A 12,201-nucleotide genomic window follows, 5' to 3' on the forward strand; every position below is an offset into this window, starting at 1 on the left:
TACATTTCCTTTCTTCGTACATGTCGTCATCGATTGATCGATATTAGGAATGACCTGCAATGGGCTACAGTTTTATGGGTGTTAACCCTTCAGTTACCAGAGGGTCTACAACGCTTTCCCTGATGTCCCGTGGGTAAGGGAAACATATATACATTGCAATATTTATTTCGCATGAAACTGGGGAAACTAGAAATATATATATTTTTTGCACTTTGGCAAGAGGCAATATCTGATCATTAACTAAATTGCACCTACATGTGATATAGAGCAGTACAGTGCTCATCCTAAATTCAACTATTCCTGATTAACAATGCTTTCCAAAAAAGCTTTAAATATGCTGACAGCATTACAAAAGGTGCAGGTTTTCTTATGATAAAATATATTCTTCCATATGCAGCAGGCGTTGAAGTACATACAGAGGTCCCTAGGGCAAGGATGGTCCAATTACTGGACACAAAACAGTTTTTGCTATGAGTATCTGAAAAAAATTGCAAAGCCAAAGCTGTATTGCAGGAATGGCTGTGAGATCTATCTCCTGCTGTTGATAAACTACAGTTCCCATGATCCTTAGCCATGGATCATCATGCTTTGTAACATAAGAATAATTGTTTAGCAGTCTATTCTGTCTAAGTATAGCATAAGACATGTGGGACTTGTAAGTATATATTTATAGATGTGTTACAATATATTTATATGGGGGTACATCTTTTTATTTGGAATAAGTTAGGTAGGCACGTTATGTCTGTCCAATAGGCTGTCAATCCAGACCTAAATTGGCAAACTGTCACATCGCTCTGGCCAAAATGTGTATAGGGGTGCTTATTAGTTGTTTGTTTTTTTCATCTGAGTGTAAGTTTGATATGCAAAAATGAGAATTAGATTGAATTTTATAATTAATTGAAATAAAAATTTTAATCCTCAGACATTTGCAGATCCAGTTACAAGGTCCAGTATTTTTATTTAGATCTGTATTTACAATCTATCACATATCTTACTTTGAAACATGCCACCTTTTTAGGAGTCGCTGTCTATTTTCACACGTTGAAACACGTCCATTTTTGTAAGTATGCATTTGAAAGCTTTCGCCCAAATAATATATGCTGACGTGTTGTTTTTACGACATACACAAATATATTGATAAATGCCAAGATGAGGAAATGTATGTATAATGCTCAGGCCACATGTAGTAGCTTTTAAAATGAAAAACAATTAATTATATAAGTTTATAAATGCATAGGGAGGTTATGGAAATACCCTTTGGTGGTTATTTCCAATCAATAAATTGCATTGTTATATTGATCTTGTTAAAAAAAAAAAAAAGTCACAATAAATTCAAGAGCACTTAGTTACAGTAGATCTATTTATTACTGTGTCTTGTAGATTGAAGAGGTGACTTCCGCAAATATATCTGGAATGCACTCAATGTAAAAACTGAGTTTTAGATCTTCACTGATATTCTAGCAGCCTTTGCCCCGGCTTAACTGTGACAGCTCTGCACAGAAAGAACAATGTGTTTTTAAAATCGAACATTTTGAATATTTCGTAGTTTACCTCTTTATTTAAACCTGTACCCTCACCCTTTTAAGACAGCACCCTAAAACAGGACAATATACATCACTTCATATCAAACCCCAATATCAATCAATCACCACATTTCTAGTGTTTAATGGTTATTTTTTTTTATTAATTTTTTTTTTACTCCGCAATAAATAAAGACAATGTTAAAATATTTTCTCTTGACTCAAGTTTTATTGCTTTGTTTTGCTTTTGTGGTTAACGTCTACAGGTGTAGCGCATGTGTGGTTGATGAGTCTGTCCCGTGGCCCCGTGGTAGAAGCGTCTGTTGACATATAAAGTAGCTTTGCTATGCTCCCAGATACTTTTCCAACTAGGCATGCTTTTCCTTGTTCCGTGCACAATCTTCAGACACTTGTGAATGCTCTTTAATAGGATGCCTTTTTTAAGGGGCTTTAGAAAAGGATGGCACATATATTCAAGCCTATTAGATCGTCTACAGTATGGAGTTGTCCAGATCTATATCCTAATGCTCTAAGAGAGTGTAAATCACACAGGATTCCATAACCCTTTCAGTAGTTTGGTGTATGAAGTATGAGCAGCGTGGCCTGCAGACGTAACCTTTTAGGAAAAAAAGACAGCGCTTTTATTTTATGGTGTAAAGTGCTTTTAGCTTCAGGGCTCTGAACGTGCATGTGGTCAACAAACAGCTCCAAGATTTGAGCTTGATAGAGCTATAGTTAGGATCCGAGAGCAGGCTTGTATGTACAGGAGGCGAAGGGGTTAATGGCTTTATCTCAATGAAGATGACAAGATCACAACAAAATCTTCACATATGACTTTTCGGGGCGACACCTTTCATTATTTACTAAAATTAAAAATCCATCTGTCTTCGAGGGACAAATGGAAGATAAATTACATATTGTGCTCAAAAACATACATGAATAAAACATGCAGAGAATTAAATAGTGTTTGTATGTTTAAGAATGTGCGCGCATACATATACACGCATACACAACTGGCAACAATTAAAACACATGAACATTTTCATAATCATCTGTTTGTGTCGTTATACAGGTGTATGTATTTACTTAAACGTAAACAGACTCTGGTATATAAAATATCTGTCTGTCTGTCAATCTGTCGGTCTGTCTGTCTGTCTGTCTGTCTATCTATCTTTACATCTATCTATTACCTATCTATCTATAATATGGTTATTACGTAAACTTATTTTGTTGACTGTTGTGTGTGCAAGGTATATTATATTTTTACAGTTAATACCGGTGAAAGTGGTCTTTTTATAGAAAAAAAACTCAATTGAATCAATTTCTCTTTTTGTTTAATCTCTAAAACTGTGCATATGTAGCCAGAATAGGTCAGGAATAAAATCTTAATTTACAGTACCTATTGTCCTATTTTACCATCTTTACATTAATACTAATTAAAATTCTTGCAAGAACCTTTTTTGCTATTTTATTCAGAGTGATAATCACCAGATATCCTGTGACAGGCAAAACATGGCTTTCTTGTTAATAGCAGCAATAGAGGAAATGTACAGAGATTTAATTCAGCCCAGCTACAATGTTTTTTTTTTTTCACAATTACCCTGGTTTAAGCATTGTCTTAGTCTGGGAATTGTTTTTATTTATTTGTTTACACTTGCATAAGGGGGCTTTATATATTTTTTTCTTCCGCCTTCCCTGACGGCCAGGCAATCATAATGAACTGCAGGAGGCACCATAAATATGCAAATTGCTGAGAAATGACTAGTTTTAGTGATTTTACCTTTGAGTGTTGGAGAACCAGAGAATTCATCCGTTCAAGGTTTGCTGCTGTTCTAAAAGCATTATCATGTATGCATTTCTACGTGTTCATAAAAAACAGACAAGTATTAACATGTAATTCTGTGTGACAAAAAGCAATATTATATATGTATGTATGTATGTGACTATATAGATACATGTAGACTGAAAGCGATAGATAGATAGATAGATAGATAGATAGATAGATAGATAGATTAGGGATTCCTATGGGGTCTTCACTGCGGATAAAAGTTAAATTTCGTACCATTTCTGACCAGAAGAATTTATGGCTATATTTAATACTACAAATTTTTATTGGTTTTGATATAATGCATTTTTCAACTCGACACTGAGAATGCCTCTTGTCATTATTGGCTGCATACATGAAGGTCTGAAGAATATAAAAATGAATAAATTATAAAAACAAGCTTTGCTTGTTCACTGTGTTAATACAAACAAAACAGAAGAAAAAAAAAAGGAAACAAATCCAGGCCTATACACGTGAAATCTTATAGGGGAGAATTTACATCTAAAGGATCACATTTTTGAGAACTAAATCATAAATTCCAGTGTAGATCACACCAGGGAATATACTGGTGGTTTATACATCAACTGAATAATAAATAGAAAATGAACAAACATATCCATTTAGAACTATTAGGTAATAATCTGTAAGTGGCGTTGATGAAAAAAGAAAATAATCCTGTTTGGAAATACTATTCCTTCTTTCCAAAAATCGGAGAACTTATGCTGTGCACTTAAGGCCTCCTGGGGTAAATCGTTGGGGTAGGAGTATTGTCACTTACCTAACAGATAGGGTACCCAGTGAAACTAGTGAATCAAGAGACTGATCTTAAATGCATCTGCAAGCTGACTGTCAACCTGTGTAGGCTGCATATTAAATCATGTATAGTAGCTATATCAAGCTGGGATGATCTGTTAATTCTAAATTTATTAACCCTTGGAGTGCAGTCATCATGTTTAATCTACTGTATCAGAAATTAGTTTTAAGAGACCAAATCCTTCTTCAAGATAGGAGTGTGCTTTAGGTTAAAGAACCATTAATGAGCATTACATTATGATAATTGAAAAATACAGTCTTTGATGCTTGATCTCTTGGAAAAAAAAAAAATCTCTGATTACCATGACTCCATTTATAATGGATGTGCAAATGGGACAGTATTCACCCAGTGCAAAATGAGACTAAATTAGCTTGTCAAATCCAGAAAAGGCCTTCCCCGTATTTTTATTATTATTATTATTATTATTATTATTAATTTTGGGGTGTGGGGATGATTACTAGTGGGTTGTAGGGCAGATTAACCCTTTAAATAAACAAAGGAGTGTTCAAAATAGAGAATACATTAAACAAAGTCTTCATTTTGGGATAACATGAACATCCGGTAGAATTAGCCAAGTATGGCGGCTGTGCTGGTGTTTATTCGCTAAGTAGCAATTTGTGGTCGTAAGAATTAGAATTAGAAAATCATTTAGAAACATGTTGTTTAGAGAATACACCCCTGATTGCCCAGTTATTTAATGTCCAATTACATTGGCTTTAGAGTGGAATGTTAAAAACCAATATGGGGATTTCAACTCGTCATATCCAATTCCATAAAATAAATGTTAATAGATAGGTATAGGCGTAAAATTACCTTTTTACGTACCTTGCAAGTTCTTTTCGAAAGGTTTAATTTATTGAATCACTACCACAGACATTTACTAACATATGTATAAATTATTATTTTTTATATGTTTTTTCAGTTAGAATAGAATTCAATTAAACCAAGATTCTTTCTTCCACATTTAACAGATCCTTATAACGTACAAACATGCAAACATACAGAGACGTACCTAGACACACCTTTCTAAATCATTATGGCAACATTCCCGGCTTTGATTTCAGAAACGCACTATAAGGCATGCTTCCTTTTTTGGTAATCACGTGCCTGATTTGTCTGTAATGTAGCCTAATAACAATTTTAGCATTCAGATGAAGCGATTTCATTCTATGACTGCCTTTTATATTAGATTTGATTTTGAGAAACCCCAGTGGGTGCCTCAAAGGCAGAGATCTATCTGTGAGACTGCAGCCGATTCAATAGCAGACTGAGCTAACCTTGACCTTTTTTTAGACCCCGTTCCATCTGGTGCCAGCCTGTTTTTTTTCTCTCTCTCTCTCTCCCTCTTTCCTTCTCCTTCCTTCATACATTGATCACGGCTGAATCAAGCATCTCATCTTCTCCAAGGGCTAGGGAGACTCGAAAGGACAGTACATTTCAATATATGGAAATGATAAAGACTCTTATGCAATCATAAATCTACATGCAGGCTTGCGATTTGATATTTCATTCACCTCTAGCTATTCCTCTCCCTGTATCTCCAAGATGTAAAAAAACACAGCCTCTAATTACAGGACAACATTAGTTTCATACTACCTACCAGAAATTGTGTGTATGTGTGTGTGTGTTTATATATTTACATATTATATAAATTATATATAATGTGTGTTTGTGTGTGGTGTGTGTGTGTAAAGGTGTATGTACATGCGTATAAAAGGAAACACATTTGCAGACTCTACGCATACATAAATACACTGTGGTTATATATACCGCTTTTTAAGATTTATTTTTTCCCACCCATCAAGGTGTGTAACTGCTGTGATTCTCTGCTAAAATATAAAAAGAAAAAAGAATAAAATAAAAATCACAATAAATGCTTGTATGTTTTAGGATCGCTAAGCCTTTTAAGACATTTCTACCCTAGAGCTGTCACATTTTTATTTAATAAGATATAAAGAGGTTATGAGAAATATTCCTTTTATTGAAACATATACAGTGCCTCGGCCGGACATTCTTAGTTATAGCCCTGTCTCAGGTTGAACAGGGAAGAGGACGGGGAGCTGACAATCAGTACAACGCACATGACATTGATTGCCTGTCCATATCTTTAATATGTTTTTGTCATGATCAAAGCCAGAAATGCAGAGTAGGAGGGGGGAGCCAGATCAGTCACATGGCTAGCCCATGGGCAGCAGTAGCAGCAGCTCAAAGGAAATTGACTGACTGGTCGCTTGGGCGCATTTCAATATATGGAAATGACCAGGGGCTTCTGCAATAAATCAACACTCCGCACTGTCATTTTTTTTTTTTTTTCCAGTTTTGCTGCATTTTCTGATTCTTTTCCTTTTCTCTTCTCCCGGAAGCTTCATTTCAAACAGTCCTTCTTCTGGATCTGTTAATTGGTGCGCGCTGTCAATGATTTCAAGCACATACAGTATATTGTGCGCGTTCTGATGTTGTTTTTGTTTGATGTCTGCCTTGCATATAACACCTAGCCGTATGTCTCTGACACGTGCCTTTATATGCAGGCTGTGCGGTGCTGATGGGCTAGTGAAGTTTCTTTATACTGTGCTGGCTGCTTGGGATCCGCATGCATTATGCCTCATACACAGCATATGCATTGTAATGTGAGGATTCACATGCTGTAGTTAATTATGTCGTGTTTAAACTCTCTTTAGCACATTTTTCCCCTTCACTTTAAATCATTACCATAAGGCAATTGCACACTGAGAAACATTCTACTCGAGTAACCTTTGCAATATTTTGTCAATTTTTTTATCCCCTTAAATGCAAGAACAGGCTTCCAAGATTAGGGGTTTCTGTTTAATTTAAGCCTTTTGATCTTTCAACTTATTTTCAATTTATTCCCTCAAGGTAGATTGCATAGTCTTTCTTACTGGCTGTGTGTACAATAGACAAGCAAGAGGTCGGAGGTCATTACACTATAAAACTCTGAGCCTAATTAGTTGTATTTAAAGGAACCTGTTTATGGAAAATGACAGTCTTGGCAAATTAACTCTGCATAATATTCTGTCTTCCAATCATTACAGTTTCTGTAAAGACAGGGTTTTCATGTGAGCACGGTAGGATGATGAATTAAGTGGCTTTTAACCAAGGGAACAATCTAGGTTTTCTGACACAGAAATCATTTATCATTTACTATTTTTATCATATAGCCCCAACCTGCGCCACAGCGCAGTACAAGTGTAAAATAATAAATTCACTTCATAGCGATATAACAAGGATAACATCATGAAGAGATGAAAGTGACCCTGCTCAAACAAGATTAGAGCTGGGAGGAAAATTTGGAGTTTATTCACAAAACTGCAATAATTTAGAAACCATATTGCGTAATTTAGGCAAATAGTGCTAATTTGGTCAAATGATACTCTACTGCAAAAGTGATTATAGGAACCGCACTCAATCCCAGCAGCCACCGGTGCTCCGGAACAGGACCAGCAATCCCAACACGTTAAGGCATTAAAGAGATTCCCAGGCACACAGAGTGTTAAAGCCGCAGGCAGATTTATTGAAACAAAAAAAGGAAGCAACGTTTCGACCTACTAAGACAGGCTTCCCCAAACTCCGGCCCTCCAGATGTTGCTGAACTATAACTCCCATGATTCTCAGCCTATGTATTTCATTCATAGAATTGTAGTTCAGCAACATCTGGAGGGACAGAGTTTGGGGAAGCCTGTACTAAGAGGTCTTTTTCAAACTGATTCTCTACTGGCACAGCTTGTTTGTTTTAGCCTAAATGTTGCTGATCAATTTTCAATTCATTATAGTTTGGTGTTTAGTGATAAAACACAGTTCAATAGTTCTACGAACATTTTAAGTAAAAAAAAAATAGTTGTACAGCGCTATGGAATTTGCTGGCGCTATATATATATAATAAAATAATAATAAAAAAAAAATAATATTATTAGTTCTTTATATTAGCATTCATATTTTATTTACCCCTTTCTATTCTAACAGATAAACTATTGAAGTACCGTATATACTCGAGTATAAGACGGGTTTTTCAGCACATTTTTTGTGCTGAAAAAACCCCACTCGTCTTATACTCGAGTGAGTGTCTGTATTATGACAACTTACATTGCCATAATACAGACAGGACTGCCGGGCTCATTACAAGCCCGGCGGTCCTGTTGGGGTTGGCAGCGAGCTGTAACTTACCTTCACAGCAGCTCCTGTCAGCTCCCTTCTCTCTCCTCCGGTCAGCTCCCTCTGCAACTCTCACGAGAGCCGCGGGGTCAGAGCGTTGCCACAGGTTACCATGACAACGCTCCGCGCGGCCGCGAGACTTACAGAGGGAGCCGACCGGAGGTGAGAGAAGGGAGCTGACAGAAGCTGCTGTGAAGGTAAGTTACAGCTCTGTGCCAGCCCCCCTCCTACAGCCCATCCACTGGACCACCAGGGAATGAGAGCCCCCTCCCTGGCCAGCTAACAAGCAGGGAGGGGGGACGAATAAAATGTAAATAACAATTTAATTAAAATAAAAATAATAAATTAATAATATAAAAAAAATAATAATAATATAAAAATAAAATGTAATATATATATATATATAAAAAAAAAAAATATTAAAATAATAATAATTTAAAAAAAATAATAAAGATGCCCACCCCCCACCATAGCTCTGCATCAGACACACAAACACACTGCATTCATACACACACACACTGCATTCATACACACACACACACTGCATTATATACACACACACACACACTGCATTATATACACACACTGTAAATAAATATTCAATTAATATAATTTTGGGGGGATATAATTTTATTTCGAAATTTACCAGTAGCTGCTGCATTTCCCACCCTAGTCTTATACTCGAGTCAATATGTTTTCCCAGTTTTGGGGGGTAAAATTAGGGTCTCGACTTATATTCGGGTCGGCTTATACTCGAGTATATATGGTATGTTTACGTTTGCTTCTGTTTTTGCTTCTATTGTATTGTTGTTTTGTTTCTACTCTTTGTTTCTAATAGTAAAAATTTTATTATTTAACGATTTTAATGTACTAACTTTAAAGACATCAATTTAAAGCACTAGTGGCATGTCGGCCAACAAAGGGAGCTATGATACTGGGACCTGAGAGGTGTGTGTTAGTGATGTAGTTATTTTGTTTTTTTATTTCACAGTTCTTACCCAGAGAGTTTTACATATTAATTAAAAAAGACATACGTGGGTTTGCAGACAGAGGGATATATAATTAGAAAAAATCACACAACAGGAGTCAAACGCCTACAGCACCTCCAACAAAGAGTTGGGTGGACAGCGTGTGAGCTTACAATGAGGAGCAGGGCTTCCCAGACCTTGGAAAAATGCTCTGCAGTGACCTCACACAAGTGACTATGCTATTATAGCTTTAAAGAACCCTGGGATAGTAGAACTGGTGTCACAAATCAGGACTGTCCTTTCAAATCCGGGATGATTGGGCTGTATGGGATGAGCAACAGCTGGAACTTTTATTTAATAATAGCCCCTCTTGTCTGATCATGGCATAGTGCATATTTCAAAATGTTGAAAATTCCTGCTTTCTGTGACATAAACTTCTAAACTTAGATATAGAGAAATGTGCTGTGTTTTTAAGTTTTAATTGTACCCAGAATAAGGGCAGAGCTGAGAGAAGCACTTTCCTGCTGGGCCGTCACTACATAGCACTAGTCTACACATTCCCAGTTATGCATCAAAGAACACTTCCAGCTGTTCGTTTATAGCAATAAACAGATTCTTACCATCAGCGTTGTAGCCATAACCTACCAAGGTGGCAGGGTCTGCCAGCGTAATGCTATAAATATGGTTGGCAGCAGAGTGATGAAATGGCAGCATTGCTCCCAATTCGCCCGCCTCAGCTTAGCTTATTTGCACAGATGGCGTCTGTAAAACCAGAAATCAGGCATTGCGCAGGACTAGCTGACGTTCTACATGGAACGATGCAAAATCAGGATCTGGGCCTCAATCTTCGGAGTGTTCTGAACAGTCTGCCACCAAACTGCTTCAAAAAGTCACAGATCATAATTTATAAGATTGTATTACTAAACATGTCAAGAAACGTGTATTATAAGAAATATCTGGCGATTAGCACTTGGTGAGCCCTGGGGAATGTTTCTAGATATCCAATGAATTAAAAAGAACAATCCAAGCACTATAACTACTACAGTGTACGTCCACCAGCCTCTACTACTAACAATAGAGATCCAGAAACCTTCTCTCTGAGTTAAGCCCTGCAGTACAGGGCTTAATTCATTGGTTGAGAGCAATCTGCTAATGCATTCAGCCAATGAGCTCACACTACACAGGAGAGCTAACACAAGCTCTAGTAGTGCAAGTGTGGAGCAGCACATAGAGAGGGGAGGCACCAGGGCACTGTGAGCTGTAGTGGTTATGGTGTTTGGACTGCTCCTTTAACCCCTTAAGGACTAAACCTCTGGAATAAAAGGGACTCATGACATGTCACACATGTCATGTGTTCTTAAGGGGTTAAAGGCTAAAACCTGTAACAATGACTGACACAGCGTCACATATAATAGAAATAACAATGAAGATTCTGGTCAAAAAAAGGTGCACAGACACTGGCTTTGCCTGCAGCCAACAATAATATAGAAAAAATAAAAATGTCCAGCACAAAGCTTTAAATCTACAGATCCTTTATTTAAGCTGCTAAAGAAAAGGTGACGTTTCAGCCACACAGGGCCTTTATCAAACATAGGTTTGAGAAACGTCCTGCATGGCCAAAACATAGCTTTGTGCTGGACATTTTTTATTTTTTTTCTATATTTTTCTATACAGTGTCACATATATTCTAACTTTTAGTCTTCTTTTTTATGTCTTGAACCTATTTGCAATTCCTCTTTGATTCGTTGACTGGAGAGACTTGGCATACTTCCTAAGTATCCCTATTTAGGAAGGACATTCCCTATATATTGCCGAAATCCCTCTGTCTCTCTTTTCTATCCTCATGTCCCTCTTTTCTAGGAGGTCCACATTGTTGGTTGGCCGAGGATATAACAGACACCACAGCAATAATACAGTTCTGAGTCTTTAAACTGTAAAAAACGTGTTTAGAAATCAGTCTCTGTAAATCAGATACATTGTTCTTGCTCTAAATTAAATTTGAATACATAAATTGTTACTAATAGGTCACCTATAAATTATCAAAACATCCCACCCCTGCCACACCCCTAAAATTAAAGTGTCCCTCTTTGTCTATATCAAATGTTGGGAGGTATGTCACTTGGGTAAAGTCTGTAGCCTCTATTCCTGCCCAGAAAAACCTGATGTGTTAAAACAACTTTGCAAGTCCTGCTGTGTTCCAGTTCATCCATGGTCTGTTCAAGTTCATCCTAGCTCATGATTATGTTTGTTGGCGCCATTAGTCCTTCTAATGTTTTTTAATTTGGAAAACCCCAACTGTTGACAAACATGGTAAATACATACAATTTGCAGGATAACAATAAATCTTTAAATCTTTAAACAAATTATTAATACGGCTGCTTAATTCTAATGGCATGTACATGTCATTGCCCTAAGTACCCTAAGAAGGATAATTCAAGTGTGAATAGTTGTGAATTCACAGTAAACTTTAAATTTAAGGCCGAAATAACTAGACTTGGAGGAACTAATGCTTATTTGGAGAAAATATTGTGATCTGAAATGTATTATCCAAATAATATTTTTCAAAATTTCTCTTGCGATCTGCAGCAATTGCCAAAGAGTGTGGCTTACTTGTGAAACTTGTCATTATAAGCTGTGTGTACGGTTATCAATAACTATTTGTATTTTGGGACAATACTGTTAATAATACAGCCGTGAAGAATGCATTTTATGTTTAATGGGATCACTAAATCGTCTGCTGTTCTGGCAAACCTTTGTTCAAATAATTAGGATTTGAAAAAACCTTTGCACTTTGGTGTGACATTATGACAATAAAGGCAGCAGTCTAAGGTGGTGTTACAGAACCTTAAAAACAAAATATACAACCGTTCTACTTTTTGCATGAAAGTAGCAGTCAGGTTTTTGACA

At 36.6% G+C, this 12,201-nt stretch overlaps 1 long non-coding RNA gene across 1 annotated transcript in view; it reads left to right on the forward strand.

The window, feature by feature from the left end:
- The window catches only part of LOC134587409 (uncharacterized), a 65,237-nt gene that overhangs the window by 887 nt on the left and 52,149 nt on the right, over positions 1–12,201 (forward strand). The window lies entirely within an intron of this gene.

The sequence above is a fragment of the Pelobates fuscus genome, chromosome 2, assembly GCF_036172605.1.
Source record: "Pelobates fuscus isolate aPelFus1 chromosome 2, aPelFus1.pri, whole genome shotgun sequence".
NCBI classification, from domain to species: Eukaryota; Metazoa; Chordata; class Amphibia; order Anura; family Pelobatidae; genus Pelobates; species Pelobates fuscus.